The following is a 17,460-nucleotide window of genomic DNA, read 5'->3' as shown; positions in this document are numbered from 1 at the left end:
AAGCATGCCATAACTATTCAATAATTCTAGTCAACATAATAAACTTACATGCGCATCCCGTAGGATTATTTTAGCATTTCACAACAGTACAACATTTCTTGTAATGTTATTCAATCATGGCATGATATGCATAAATCAATCCAAAAGCATTTGTGAAAACTATAAAATATATAGATATATATCTGAAAACAAATGCCCACTAACTAATACGTGGCAGGATTGTAGCCTCCTTGCCTTGCTTGACCTCATACTTCCTCAGGATAATTTTCTCCTATATGTGAAATAACTAAAATAATTAATTAATTAACACATACACAAAGAGGTTAGGAAAAACCCCATAGTTTGCTCAAACAGAGGGTTTAAATATACGAAAACGTTCTACTCGAAATACATGTCAAACACTCGCCAGCCAGTGGCCAGACACACTCACGCACCACCAGGTCATGACCATAGGCGCTTGACAGACTGATAGACTGATAGAGGAATATTCTGTCAAATATGACGAAATATTCCGTTAAATCTAACGGGGTAAGTTAAATACCTTAACGGCGTTAAAATATAGTGCTCATTTTTCTCCGGTGGACCTCCGCTGCCACCATCTGGTTCGCCGGAAACTGGGAAAATTTCACCAGTTTCTAGAAAAATTTCAAATCTTCATATCTTCTTCATTTCTCAACCATTTTTGACAAAATTTATATGGAAATGAAGCTTATGAAGTGTAGAACAAGTCTATACCTTTTGGAAGTCCAAAAATGGATAGGAAATTAACTGAAAAAGCCTAAAAACCCTCAGCCTTAATTCAAACATCCCAAAACTTTGTAACTCGCATGGGAAAACGTTAGGGAAACTCTACTCGAGTCGGAGCTCTAAGTTGGACACTCAAAACTCGTCCATTTCGTGATCTGTTAGTATGGATCAGTTCGTGGGGATGTGGGGAACATGATCGTGGTTGTTTAAAGGTCAAGATGTGAGGTTTGATGCTGGTGTGTGTGTGTTGCAGTGGTAAGAGAGTCACAAGCGAGGGAGACTGAAGGAGAATATGAGAGAGAGAGAGAGAGAGAGAGAGAGATAGAGAGAGAGAAAGAGAAAGAGAAAGAGAGAGAAAGAACTTTCTAATTGGGCAGAAAGAAGAAAGAGGAGTGATGTCTGATTGGTTGAGAAAAGTGAGGAGAGTAATTGATTGGTGAGAAACGAGGCACGGGTCATATTTTTAAAAAGAAAAATGACAGAGTTTTGTATAGCGGAAATTATGCAAAATCTAATGTGTCTTATAAAAAATAGTGGTTTTCAAACATTGAATAATTAACACGCATGGGTACAAAATCTGCTCGTTGTTAAAGCATTTTGACTAAGCATAACTTTTTCGTTACAAGTCCGATTTGGGTCTAATTCGAGTGCTCATGTGATCGTAACAACGAGTACTATTCAATTATGATAACGAGAAAAATAAATTAAAGCTGAATAACCACGTCCATGTCAATTTTCACTTTTGCCAAAAAAGGCATAAACATCAATTTACACACTCGGGGAGAAAATTACATAGAAAATTAGGGACGAGTCGTCATAATCTACCCCCTTAAGAAAATTTTGTCCCCAAAATTTCAAAATTACTAAAGATCATAATTAAAGAACAGACGTGGATAAAGATTCCTCATACGCTCCTTTGTCTCCCAAGTAGTTTCCTCAATAGAGTGGTTTCTCCATAAAACTTTCACCATGTGAACAGTTTTATTCCTAAGGACTTTGTCTTTCCTGTCAAGAATCGTCACTGAAACCCCATCATAAGTCAAATCTGGGTTAATCTCTGACAGCTGAGGAGGGATCACATGTGATGGATCAGAGACGTATCTCCATAGCATGGACACATGGAATACATTATGCACTTATGACAACTCTGGAGGTAGATCAAGTCTATAAGCAACTTCACCAACTCGATCGATAATTTGATAAGGTCCAATGTAATAAGGACTTAGCTTTCTTTTCTTCCCAAAATGTCCAACGCCTTTCCAAGGTGACAACTTTAAGAATACCCAATGTCCAACCTTATATACTTTGTCTGTTAAATGTCTGTTGGCTATACTCTTTTGTCGATCTTGTGCTGTTTTCAGGTTAGCCTTTATCACTTGGATATTCTATGTCATCTTATCCACAATTTCAGGGCCCACCAAAACCCTTTCGCCTACCTCGAACTAACACAACGGTGTACGAAATGGTTTCCTATAAAGCGCCTTAAATGGTGACATACCAATGCTAGAGTGAAAGTTATAATTGTGGGTGAATTCTATCAAAGGTAAGCATTTGTGCCATGCATCTCTAAACTGTAGGACTGAAGAACTCCACATGTCTTCCAACGTCTGAATAGTTCTCTCTGACTGCCCATCGGTCTGAGGGTGATAGGCGGTGCTGTAGAGCAACTTCGAACCTAAAGCTTCTTGAAAAGCTACCTAGAATTTTGCAGTAAATCTAGGGTCCCGATTAGAAATAATACTAACAGGAACACCATGATACTTAGACAATTTCAGAAACAAAAAGTTTGGCTAACCGACTCAAAGAGTAATTTTCAAGAATAGGTAGAAAATGCACTGACTGGGTAAGTCAATCTACAATCACCCAGATACTGTCATAGCCATTACGTGTACGAGGTAGCTTGTACATGAAATCCATCATGATATCTTCCCATTTCCACTGAGGTGTGGAAAGTGGTTGTAGCAACCCGAATGGTTTCTTTTTTTCTGCCTTAACCTGCTTACAAACCAAACAATGACTCACGTACTCCACAATTTCTCTTGTCATTCCTGGCTAGTAGTAGAAAGGTCGGATAATATGATACATTTTAGTACTCCTAGGATGCATCGCATAAGCTGAGATATGCACCTCATATAGTATTTCTTTCTTCAGTACTTCCATATTCGGTACATACATTCGATCGCCTTGCATAAGCATACCATCAGGCCTTCAAATCCTGAGATCTCCCCAACTGCCATTTAACACTATCTGTTTTAACTCGTAGGATTCTTAGTCATTCGTCTGAGCCACGAAAACGCGATCCAACAAAACTAGTCTAACTTGAAAGTTGGCAAGTAGGGCTCCTTGTTGATCCACTCCCAAAACTGCCCTAGTCGATCTTATGTTGGTCAGAAGAGGAACACGACATGTATAAAGAGCATTAAGTCAGCTGTGAGATTTCCTGCTGAAAGCAGCAGCTACAGTATTCGCACGACCAAGGTGATATTCAAAAGTGCAGTCATAATTACTGATCAATTTCATCCATCTACGTTGCCAGAGATTAAGTTTTTTCTAAGTAAAGATATACTTAAACCTTTTATAGTTAGTGAAGATTCGACATGTTTCCCCCATAAAGATAATGCTACCAAATTTTCAAAGCGAAAACAATAACTACCAATTCGAGATCATGAGTAGGGTAATTCATTTTATAAGGTTTTAATTGTCCTGAAGCATATGCGATCACCTTTCCATGTTGTATTAGCACGCAGCCCAGACCATTCAGAGAGGCGTCACTAGAGATCTCGAAATTCCCACTATCATTGAGAAGTGCCAAAACAGGTGCATGAGTGAGACAGTACTTCAACTGTTGAAAACTCCGTTTACATTCATCATTCCATTCAAAATTAACTTATTTCCTGGTCAACCTTGTCAAAGGCAAGGCTATGGTTGAGAAGTTTTTCACAAAGCGTCAATACTAGCCCGCAAGACCAAGAAAACTCCGAACTTCAGTGACCGTTTGAGGTTGCACCTAATTCTTCGCTGCTGCTACTTTTTGAGGATCCACAAGAACACCTTGAGCTGATATCACGTGTATCAAGAATGACACTTGATCCAGCCAGAACTGGCACTTATTGAATTTAGCGTACAATTGATTCTCACTTAGCTTCTTCAAAACCAAACGTAAATGTCTAGCATGGTCAGCCTTACTCTTAGAATACACTAGAATGTCATCGATGAAAACAATTACGAACCTGTTAAGGTACAGATGAAATACCTGATTCATTAGGTCCATAAAAGCTGTTGGAGCATTAGTCAACCCGTATGGCATCATGAGAAACTCATAATGACCATATTGAGTTCGAAAGGCTATTTTCGGAACATCAGCACTTCTGATCTTTAATTGATAATAACCAAACCTTAGATCGGTTTTCGAGGAAACAAAAACACAACGAAGTTGATCAAAAAGATCATCGATACGAGGCAATGGATAAGGATTTTTAATTGTCACCCGACTTAGCTGTCTATAATCAATACATATCCTCAACGTTCCGTCCTTCTTCCTCACAAACAAGACTGGAGCTCCCCAAAGGGAAATCTTCAGCTGAATAAAACCTTTTTCAACAAGTTCTTGCAACTAGGTTTTTAATTCCCTTAACTCCATAAAAGCCACACGATAAAGAGTTAAAGAAATAGGGTCGGTACCTGGAATTAGGTCAATAGTGAACTCCACTTCACGATCCGGTGGTAGGCCAGGTAAATCGTTGGGAAAAACATCAAGAAAGTGTCTGATTATTCGAATGTCTTCCACACAAGCAGGAGTCTCCTTAGTTATAACTATATAAGCTAAGTTGCCTTGACAACCCTTCCTCAGCATCCACTTCGCTCTCATGGTAGAGATAACTCCATGTTTCAGACCATTACGTTCGCCGATAAAAGTTACCATCGACATGCTTAGTTAATGGAAGGTAACAATTTTCTGGTAGCAATTCAACATGACACGATTGTAATTTAACCAAACCATACCCAAGATAACATCAAAATCAACGATGCTAAGGAAACAAGATTATCTGGCATTACGACATCCTCGATAAGAACGGGACATCCTCGACACTCCCAACTAACATAGCAAATTTCACCCTTAGGCATCGAGAACTCCAACTCATAATCGAGGGGAGTGGGATAAGGTTGAGTCTTTTGAGCAAACGTATGGGAAATAACCAAATAAGTAGCACCCTAGTCAATTCATATTCTAGCAAAATGGCCATGTACATTCAACGTACGCATGATTAAGTCAAGGTTACCCTGAGCATTCTGCAAGGTGATGTGATTGACACAACTCTATGCCTGCTGTCGACTTCCACGACCCTTGCTTCTCTGGTTGCCGCATCCCTAATTACCTCGACCCTGATTGGTTTGATTAGTCTGCCTAGGCGAACTACCACTGCTAAAGGCTACATCAAGATTCTTGGACTGTCTTCCACCATACCACTGCACTCTGCCGCCTTGATACAACGTATAACCCCCTGGTACTGTGGATAGCCTCCCTGGTAATAAGGAACCTCATGCGGGTACTGATATGCTCCTCCTTGGTACTGGGGTATGTCACCCTGATAATGAAAAGTACCCTCATAACATGTCTGCTAATATGTACCAGGTCCTTGAATCTGCTGGAGAAGAACTGTTGGTGGTAGAGTAGGAGGATGAGGTTTCTGATTCATAGGACATTAAGTAGCTCTATGTCCTATCTGACCACAAGTATATCACCCATTATTTCCCCTTTTATACTCACCATAATGATGATTATTGCATCTACGACAGAACAGAGCACCAGAATTGCTAGGGTTCCTTTGATTTTAAAAACGTGAACGACTGGTGGAATTGTCACCCTTTCAAGGCATAATGGAACTTGAACCACCGTTCGACGATCCAGAACTATTACCACTTCTTTTGAAATTCTGAGTCATTCGAAGACCAAAGGAGGACTGCCACCTGTTATTATTCCTCTAGGCATTACTATTATCGTTTTCATCATCGTCATGATCAAGAGCATTCTCAGAATCTTCAACACGAAGCAAAACCTCAAAGAATTCTTGGTAGGTAGAGCATGAAGTAGAAGTTGCCAAAGAACGTAGTTGTTTACAAGTCCCCTTCTTAAAATAACAGCATCTCTCTAGGATTCCTAACGATCTCGGGACAATAACAGGATAAGTCAGTGAACTTTCTGTGGTACTTTGTGACTGACATTTTACCTTGTTTCAGCTTTGTGAATTCTTCTTTCTTTTGATCCTTGTACTCCTGAGGTGCGAATCTAGCCTCAAGTAGGCACCTGAAAACATCCCAATTTATGGCATCTTGAGAAGACAACGGGCGTGACTCCTGAGCCCACTATGATCTAGTTCCCAGACGGAAGAACCAAGTCATTGTCTCAACCCATCTCTACGCTAGAAGATTCCACTATCCCTGCATAACATGGAAAGTCTTTTCAACATGGTCGATCCAAACCTCAGATTTCCCGGGTCCCTCATTTCCAAAGAAATTATTTATCTAAAGATGGGATATGGTCTCTAAGGTAGTCCTCTGGGGAGAACGAAGTGTGGACTGAATGGCGCTAGCAATAGCCTTACTGAGTTGCCCAAAATTGGAAAAAATAGTCTTAGAAGGGACATCTGGCGCTCTACGAGGTGGCATAATTCTGATATAAGAGATAAAAAATAATTAAAACCTATAGCACATACGAAGGATGCAGGACTGCCAAACCTACACTCTGATACCACGCTGACACACCCCAACTGGAGTCAAGGTATGTTAGCTGTCACCCGAAGGTGACATAACCAAAAAGGAAAGTGAAGTATAAAAATATGAATAAATTTAAACCAAAACTAACTATTATTTAAACTAAAGTAGAGAGTGCGCAGTAGTGGGCCCATAAAGCACAAATGTTCAGAGCATAGATGACATAAGTAGTGCAGTCGAAACTAGTTAAGCATTTATTACACAACATGAACAAGTTCCTACATTATTTAGATATGTCAGAATCCGCTGGAGTTTCCTCGTATGCCACAGAGAATTTAGCTATTGAAGACCTAGAGGGGAGAAAAATAGAAGGGTGAGTGGGTAAAAACAAAGGTTTATAAAACACATACGGATCGGAGTTGCCTATTGCAACCTGTACGACAGGACTGGTACCTACTTGGATCCAAGGCGAGCATGCGGTGCGGATGTAAACATATATGTGAAAGACTGGCCCTGGCCCTGGGCCAGCACTAACACCAGGTGCAGCAATGATGAGTCGACTACATAAATATATGCATGCCATAATGATTCAATAATTCTAGTCAACATAATAAACTTACCTGCGCATCCCGTAGGATTATTTTAGCATTTCACAATAGTACAACATTTCTTAAAACTTTATTTAATCATGGCATGATATGCATAAATCAATCCAAAAGCATTTGTGGAAACTATAAAATATATAAATATATCTGAAAACAAGTGCCCACTCATTGATACGTGGTCAGATCGTAGCCTCCTTGCCTTGCTTGACCTCGTACTTCCTTAGGATAATTTTCTCCTAAATGTGAAATAACTAAAATAATTAATTAATTAACACATACACAAAGAGGCTAGGAAAAGCCCCCATAATTTGCTCAAACGGAGGGTTTAAATATACGAAAATGTTCTACTCGATGACATGGACCCGTACGTGTCAAACACTTGCCAATTGGTGGCCGAATGAACCCTCACGCGCCGCTAAGTCGTGGCCACATGAGCCGCCAGGTTGTAGCCACACGTGCCTGATAGACTAACCGAGGAATATTCCATCAAATCTGACGGAATATTTCGTTAAATCTAACGGCGTTAGAATATTCCGTTAGTCTAATGAAATATTCCTCCTTCTTCTCCAGTGGACCTTCGCCACCATTTGCCACCGCTAGCTTCGCTGTCTGGTTCTCCCGAAATTGGGAAAATTTCATCGGTTTCTAGAAAAATTTCGAATCTTCATATCTTCTTCATTTCTCAACCATTTTTGATAAACTTTATATGGAAATGAAGCTTAGAAAGAGTAGAACAAGTCTATACCTTTTGCTAGTCCAAAAATGGTTGGGAAATTGACTGAAAAAGCCTTCAAACTCTCGGCCTTAACTCAAACGTCTCAAAATTGTGTGTCTCGACATTGGCTTACCTTCGAACTTGAACTAAAGGCCTTGGAGAGTTGCGTAGGTACTTCCAAAACTCCCAAACCTTTGTAACTCGCACAAGAAAATGTTGAGGAAACTCTACCCAAGTCGGAGCTCCGAGTTACTCCTAGTTGGACACTCAAAACTCATCCATTGGGCGATCGGTTAGTACGGATGAGTTCGTGGAGATGTGGGGAACACGATCGCGGTGGTTTAAAGGTTGATCTGTGAGGTTTGATGTTGGTATATGTTGCAGAGGGAAAAGAGTCACGGGCTAGGGAGAGAGAAAGAGAAGATGAGAGAGAGAGACAAACAGATAGACAAACAGCTTTCTGATTGGGCAGAAAGAAAAGAAAGGGAGTGATGTCTAATTGGCTAAGAAAAGTGAAGAGAGTAATTGATTGGTGAGAAAAAACAAGGCACGGGTAAGATTTTTATAGAGAAAAATGATAGGGCTTTATACAGCGGAAATCATGTAAAATCTAACGTGCCTTATCAAAAACAGTGGTTTCAAATACTGAATAATTAACACACAAGAGTACAAAATCTATCCATTGTTAACACACTTTAACTAAGCGTAACTTTTTCGTTACAAGTCCGATTCAGATCTAATTCGCGCTCACACGATTGTAACAACAAGTACTATTCAATTACGATAATGAGAAAAATAAATTAAAGTCGAATAACCACGTCCACGTCAATTTTCACTTTTGCCAAAAAGGTCATAAATGTTAATTTACACACTCGGGGAGAAAATTACATAGAAAATTAGGGACGGCTTAACACACCCCGACCCAGAAAGTCCACTTGGACCCTGAATCGAGCTGTGCTGGCCGACACCTGGAAGGTGACGAAGCCATAAAATGTGATAGTGTATAAAAAGTGAATAAATTTGAATCTAAAAGTGTCTAAGTACCAGAGTGCGCTACGAGTGGGAGCGAACCCATTTCACACGCGATGTCAGAGCATAAGTAAGGTACAGTAGTGTGGGTAAGAATCATACCCTTAAAAGTAGCCACTAATACTAAGATTAGCTATATATCCTCATCGATACGAACCCAGCAGTTAAAACCAGAAGGGGTACAAAACAGAAAGTGTGAGTAAGCAATAAAACCAAGCTTCCCAAAACTATTACCTTTCTAATAGTAATAACCCCTCACTGTAATTCCCTTATCGTTTTCTATAGGACAGTACAACATATATACATATATCCAAACCATACTCAGAAATGACCAAAACCACGGTTTGCCATCAACTCCACCATACATTAATAAGTAGGCCAAATGAACTTAATCAATACAAAGTGATGTATCAGTCAGAGTCATCTAAAATGACATGTGCAACTTATCCATATCTCATCAATCATGGCTAGCATATAAGTCGGAGTCACCTATAGTGACCTGTACGACCTATCCATATCTCATCAATCCTGGCTAGCATATAAGTCGGAGTCACCTATAGTGACCTGTACGACTTATCCATATCTCATCAATCATGGCTAGCCAATAGCTCAATAAGTATACCTGCACACGAGTCGGAACCACCTAAAGTGGTCTGTACGACAGGACTGGGTGTAAATAAATACGCTCAAGTGCTACAATCACGTGAAGACTGTGCGAATAATCGCGGGTCACCTACAAGTCGGAACCACCTAAAGTGGTCTGTACAACAAGACTGTGCACTTACCTTGGATCCAAGGTGAGCGTAAGGTGCGGGAGGTGAACATCACGTGAAGGACTGTGCCCTGGCCACGGGCGGGAGCACTAACACCGGGGTGTAGGTTTATGAGCTCTCAATGCATCTCAATATGTGCAACTCATGGCAACCAGTACGACAATATTGAAGTTGCCTAACACATAACTGTAGTCATGCTATAATGTAATCGATTCAACTAATACCATAAACTCACCTGAACTTACCTGGGTGTCCTGAGTTCACCTTTGCACTTGAAAGCATTCCCAATAATTATATGCAAGTAATATACATATGGATATACCATGATGCAATCTAATACTCAACCATGTCGTAGCATTTTCAATTATAAACAATACGGTGTGAAGTGTACAATCAATAATGCCCTACTCCCAAACTACTTATTTTCAGGGATAATTATCCATGACAACCCAATTAACACTAATTTAACTAACTAATTCACAAAACTAAAACTTGCCTTTACTAATTTCTTTCGCATTACTCAATTTCCCAAGCAAGGCTTTTGTCTTAAATATTTTATGGCTGCATGTAACGTCTCGTTAGACTGCCTACGTACCCTAAACAGGGATCAAGCCATTCGTAATTCATATAGGTACTTCAAGCATTCACAATAATTATATGAAGGTAATATACCTAATCAATTTAAAAGTGTCGATAGAACTCTCAATAATATGTACGATAAAAAGGAAAAGATCCATTCACCTGGAGTCCACGCTATGATTCTCTAGCGCACGCATCGAGGCGTCCTGAATGATTGGTCTTTGTGACCAATTATCAAATCACATCTCAGAACTCTTATCTGTAGAATACGTAATTCACATAAAACACAACCTCAACGACATTCTAAAATAGTTTGAGACTCATTGACCACAAGTCAACAGTTGATCAAAGATCGACGGTAGGGTTTACAACCCTGTATAACTTGACCCGGAAGATCCGCATATCAGATTTCCAATCCGTAACTCCCAACGATCCACAATATGTTTCTAGAATAACATATTAAAATTTCGTTACGATCCAACGGTCAGATTTCCGCCAATTGCCTAAAACAAGTGGCCGTGAACATTTATTTTACTAACTTACAAATCCAACTCAGGAAGATCAATAAGTCGGATTCCCGATCCATAAATTCCTATGATCTTTAAATATTACGTATTATAATGTATCCAATTTTGGTGACGATCCAACAGTCGGATCATCGATTCATATTTTTATCAAGTAACGTATCGTAACGAATTTAGGTTCCAACGATCAACCTACGTCATTAAAATGACAAAACTGAATTCAAGACATTCGACATAGCCTAAAAATAGCATTGGCAGCCCACTGGCCACGCGCCGCCGCACGCACCGCCGCGGGTGGCGGTTGGCCGCCCCAACTCGCCGGAAAATCCAACTATTTCCAAAAATTCTCAAACTTCACAGAAATTAAGATCTCAGTGAGTGGAGCAACTTTCATACCTGCCACAAAGTCCAAAAGTGGATAGAAGATTGTCAATTTTGCCCACAAAGCCGGCGGGTGCCTAAAACTTCCCGACGTCAATTCGTCGTCTACGGTGGTCCAATGGGGTCAAGGTTGGTTGGGTTTTGCTCCTGGGATGATGGGCTACAAAGACCAAGTGGTGGCATTAGCCATCGCTTTGCCGATTTGCCAAAAAATCAAAAAGGGTGGTCGGAGCACTATTGATTTTCGTCAACTTTCGTGGCCTCAAACCGCCACATACCATGGTTAATTAAGGAGGTTCTTGGGTGGGTTTTGTAGAGGGGAATGAGAGCTTCAAGATGGTGGCGGTGGCATCGAAAAACTCCACCGGAGTTGGCCGGAATCGACCTTGGAAAATGGGAACTCGTGGTGGGTGCAGGTGGACGGGAAAGCCACTTCCTTTTCCCTTTTTTTTTTTTTTTTTCTTTTCTTTCTTTCCTCCATTTCTGATTGGGCTTCACCCCACAAAGTGGGGATTTAATTTAAATAAACACTAAACCTTGAATAACCAATTTCGAACATCCGTAACTATACCGTTATAATCCGGACTCGCAAACGGTTTTCGCCTATACGTTCGTACCAATGAGTACTACGAGGATATGCTAAAAGAATAAGTCCCACATCTCTCAAGTCGATGGTCAATGGAAGTCAAAGTCCTTACCTCTAGGGCAATTTCGTAAATTCACACTTTTAAAATAAAATAAAAACGTAAAATTTGGAACGGGTTGTCACACGGGTCATCACAATTACCTAAGATTATATTTAGGGTTTTTCGATCTGAATTTTTTCAAAGTGTTATGAACTTATTCTATAAAAAATTTTGAAAATTTTTAATAGTTATTTACTAAAATTAGGTATTTTGTAATCAAGTTTTTTCTTATTGGTTATTTTGGATATATATTATACGCTTATATATTTAAAAGGATATAGTATACCACAGAAATAATTGGATTTATACGTAAACATATACGAAATATTGAAAAGAACAATAAATTTTATATATGGAAAAGTTTGAGAATATTCAAAAACTTGTACAATAAATTTTGGAACTATCTTTCAAGACTTTTTAATTTGAAAATTATGCGAAAACCCTCGCTGTCACATCCCAACCCTCAGCTCCAACTATATTGTCCGCTTTGGCATTCCCTGCCCGAAGACAGAGCTACCGCACGGTTTTGTTTCTGTGGACCGGTACTCAGCCGTAGCCAGCGCCTGCTCTCCCCTCAGGGAGTCCACAAAAGGCCTAATTGAAACTTAAGGTTGGCAATGGATATATAAGGCCCAAAGACCACGCCCTCACGGGCGATGTGGGATACTACAATCCACCCCCCTTAGGGAGCCCGACGTCCTCGTCGGCACACCACGACCGTGAGTCTGGCTCTGATACCAAATTGTCACATCCCAACCCTCAGCTCCAACTATATTGTCCGCTTTGGCATTCCCTGCCCGAAGACAGAGCTACCACACGGTTTTGTTTCTGTGGACCGGTACTCAGCCGTAGCCAGCGCCTGCTCTCCCCTCAGGGAGTCCACAAAAGGCCTAATTGAAACTTAAGGTTGGCAATGGATATATAAGGCCCAAAGACCACGCCCTCACGGGCGATGTGGGATACTACACTCGCGCTATGCAAAACCCTTCTCACAACCCTGAGAAAAACCCTAACTATCCTAACTCTATTTGGACTAATAACACTGTGTTGACAACCTGTGACATCTTCAATTTAGACTAAAATCACTTGGGCCGTAGAATCAAGGAATGATCGACTATCTTTAGTTTGAACTAACATCACTGAATCTAGTTGGTTAGTTATCGATCAAAGTCTAGGCAGGTAAAGAGTTTCCAATTCTTTCACCTAAAGAGGTCATCTCATTAGCTTCTCTGTGAAGTGAGGTGTTACTTAGTTACCTCTTGTTCGGCAAAGTAAAAGCCAAACCAATTACTGAACTTTGCAGGGATCTAGTAACATTGTCTTCAATTTGAGAGTGTTCCTTCCTCGGTCATAATCACTTTTCCGTGCGAAAGTCAATAACTCATTCGACACCACCACTACATTTATTCTATCACCCGACTGAGCTCGGTTGCGAGTCGGCACGTTCGCATTAACAAGAAGGATGTAGTTAGCTCATAGTTTCTCGGCTCGCACACCATGTAGAATTTGTAATTTTTAAGATCAACATAATCATACACTTATAAATTTGAAAGGATATAGTATACCACCCAATTAATTGGATTTATACTTAAGCATATACCAAATATTGAGAAAGAACAATAAATTTTGTGTACATAAAAGTGCAAGAATATTAAAAAAACTTTGCAATATATAAATTTGAAAATTGTGATATGATTAGATCAAATTAGAGTATGAAATTTCAGAATGAAATGGAAAGGTTGATTCCGATTTCATTCGCCCGAAATCATCCTCAGGCGAAGAGTTTGATTCCAAAATTGATATGAAGAAAATAAAATCGACGAAAACGACCATTAATCAAAGATTAAAAGTAAAATGTTTGAATTTTCCTTCTATGCAAATATTATGATGGAAAGTTATCGGCATCGACCATATAATAAAGGCATTTGTAGGTTTGTCCCTCAAATTTGTATAAAGCTGTCAATTTCTCTGATGAATTTTAATTTTAACCAATTATCCTCCTAAACTTTTATAACTAGCCAATTACGCTTTAGAACTTTTATAATTAGTCAATTTCCTCTTGAACTTTAAATTTAGCCGACTATCACAAATAGCCAAATTTCAATTTTGCCAAAAAAGGCATAAACGTCAATTTACACACTCGGGAAGATAATTACATAGAAAATTAGGGATGGGTTATCACAATTACCTAGGATTATATTTAGGGTTTTTCGATCCGAATTTTTTCAAAGTGTAATGAACTTATTCTATAAAAAAACTTTTGAAAACTTTTGATAGTTATTTACTAAAATTAGGTATTTTGTAATCAAGTTTTTTCTTATTAGTTATTTTTGGATATATATTATACACTTATATATTTAAAAGGATATAGTATACCACAGAAACAATTGGATTTATACGTAAACATATGCCAAATGTTGAAAAAGAACAATAAATTTTATATAAGGAAAAGTTTGAGAATATTCAAAAGCTTGTACAATAAATTTTGGAATTATCTTTTAAAATTTTTGAATTTGAAAATTAAGCAAAAACCCTTCTCATAACCCTGAGAAAAACACTAACTATCCTAACTCTATTTGGACTAATAACACTGTGTTGACAACCTGTGACATCTTCAGCTTTGACTAACATCACTTGAGCCGTAGAATCAAGGAATCATCGAGCATCTTTAGTTTGAAATAACATCACTGAATCTAGTTGGTTAGTTATCCATCAAAGTATGGGCGGGTGAAGAGTTTCCAATTCTTTCACCTAAAGAGGTCATCTCATTAGCTTCTCTGCGAAGTGAGGTGTTACTTAGTTACCTCTTGTTCGGCACAGTAAAAGCTGAACCAATTACTGAACTTCACAGGGATCTAGTAACGTTATTTTCAATTTGAGAGTGTTCCTTCCTCGGTGGTAATCACTTTTCTGTGCGAAAGTCAGCAACTCATATGACACGACCACTACATCTATTTTATCACCCGACCAAGCTCGATTGCAAGTTGGCACGCCCTCATTAGCAAGAAGGATGTGGTTAGCTCATAGTTTCTCGCCCTGCGCGCCATGTAGAGTTTGTAATTTTAAAGGTCAATATAATCATACACTTATGTATTTGAAAGGATATAGTATACCACCCAATTAATTGGATTTATACTTAAGCATATACCAAATATTGAGAAAGAACAATAAATTTTGTGTACAGAAAAGTGCAAGAATATTACAAAAACTTTACAATATATAAATTTGAAAATTGTGATATGATTAGGTCAGATTAGAGTATGAGATTTCATAATGAAATGGAAAGGTTGATTCCGATTTCATTCGCCCAAAATCATCCTCATGCGAAGAGTTTGATTCCAGAATTGATATGAAGAAAATAAAATCGACGAAAATGGCCATTGATGAAAGATTAAAAGTAAAATGTCTGAATTTTTCTTCTATGCAAATATTATGATGGAAAGTTATCGGCATCGACCATATAATAAAGGCATTTGTAGGTTTGTCCCTCAAATTTGTATAGAGCTGTCAATTTCTCTAAGGAATTTTAATTTTAGCCAATTATTTTCTTGAACTTTTATAACTAGCCAATTACCTTTTAGAACTTTTATAATTAGCCAATCTCCTCTTGAACTTTAAATTTAGCCAACTATCACAAATAGCCAATTTCCTCCTAGCATAGGATTCTAAAAAATTTCATCCAATTTTTATCCGTCCATTCTTTTTGCCCTCATGCGTTTGTCATGCGTTGTCCACATGATAAACAAAATGATGAAAAACTGGATGAAAAATTTAAAAATCTAGCGTCAAAGAGAAAATTGACTATTAATAAAAGTTCAAGGACGAAAATTTACAACTCTATACAAGTTCTAAGGGTAAATCAAGAAATATGTGGTACAGAAAATAAACCTCTACGCATTCTTTTGCACTTTTTGAATATTCATCTTTTTAGTCAGGTAGTGAATATAACAAACAAATAAAAATCAATGTCATAGTTAGGAGGTGTGGACAAGATGAAATGGGTGTGCAAAAATGACAACCCAAATTCCATGCGTGACACATGATATGTGATCGTACCATGTTAGTGGTGGTGCTGAAAAAAGAGGTGAAACATAATTTAATCCGTGAGGATGATTAGCCGTAGGGACGGACCTATTAAGAGACTTAGATGGTTCCAGGATTACCCGAAAGTTCGAATAAGTGGCTGTGAGGGTCTCCGAGGACCACCCAAGTCTAGGCATGTAGTGGAGGGGGAGGAACGTGGCTGCACAGAATTTCTGGTATTCTGCATTCTGGAAATCGGAGGAAGAAGAAGACTAAATGGTTTTAAGCAAGTCATTTAAGTAAAACGGTGCGTTTGGTTAAATGGTTTGAAAAGACACCCTCCTTTGAGCCTATACTAAAGGCCGTTCTTTGGTATATAGTTTTTATCATTTTTTATTAAAAAATAAAAAAGATTCAAACTTTCAAAGAGATTTGACTTTTCCAATTCCAATACTAACAACCCTAATTGGTTATCCCATTCCCCAATTCCACACTCTTCCTCCACGACCAAGTCCACAGCCAACTAGTCAGCTGTCTTTTTTCCACCACTATTTAATCTCTTCATTTTTAAATTTAAGTAAATTTTTCATTTTATTCTAAATGAATCACGTAGAATGTTAAATTATAGTGATTGTTAATTTGTTATGATTTTTTTATATTGTTTGGATGATGTGTTGGTTAGTTCATTTATATTTTTTTACTTTATCAATTGATATGGTTTTTTTGTTTTGCTTAATTGATATGTGTAGAAATTAGGAGTATGAAATGATATTACAAGCGAAAATCATTAGAATATAAAACCTCGTCATAGAAAAATTTAGTCTTTGTAGCCTGTAATGTTGTTGGTACATATATTATGAATGAAAAATTGTAATTTATTGTTTAATTTTTTCAAAGTTATATTTTGTCCAATGTTCTAAAAAAAGTTAGGAGCTAGTCAGATGGCAGGCAGGGGCCTAGCACCTAGGCGGCCCTAGACGGATTTATGTAAATTTATTATATATCTTGTAAATAAGTGTCTATTTACACTTAAAAAAAAAAAAAAAAACTATACTTGTTTGGATAATAAAAGAATGACAAAATGCAAAAATAGAAGTAGAAGAATACACAAAGTACATCCACCCAACAAGTTCAATATTTAAAAAACAGTAAGCATATAATCATAATGAGGAGTATTCTTGGATGATAGATTAAATTCTTCCAGTTCATGATCCTTGCATTGGATTGGACATAGACTAAACTATTTAACGTTGATGTATCTAGTTCTTTGTTTTGTAAGTATCCTCTCAAAAGTTCTTCAATTCATTTCACAAGTGGATGAACTTGTAGTCAATCCATCATTTGCAAATTAGGTACACCATTTCCACAAGTATACCACCATGAAACTAAAACTAAAAAAAAAAACACACAATTAATAAAAATAAAAAAACCAAATCTATCTAGGACCACCTAGGTGCCGCTTAGGACGGCCTAGCTCCAGACCGATTTTTTGAAACTATTTGCCCTAAATATGGACGGGTCTTCACCGCCTATCTCTTAGGCCGATATTTAGAACACTGATTTCGTCCAATATTTTTTGAAGCATTTACATTGAGACCACCCAATATTAAAATCCTAAATCCACCGCTGATTAGCCGAGAGTCAGGTGACAAAGTAAAATTTGCCCCAGGTTGAATAAAAAGGGAG

This window comes from Pyrus communis, chromosome 4 (genome assembly GCF_963583255.1).
Source record: "Pyrus communis chromosome 4, drPyrComm1.1, whole genome shotgun sequence".
Classification (NCBI taxonomy): Eukaryota; Viridiplantae; Streptophyta; class Magnoliopsida; order Rosales; family Rosaceae; genus Pyrus; species Pyrus communis.
This window is presented reverse-complemented; position numbering follows the sequence as displayed.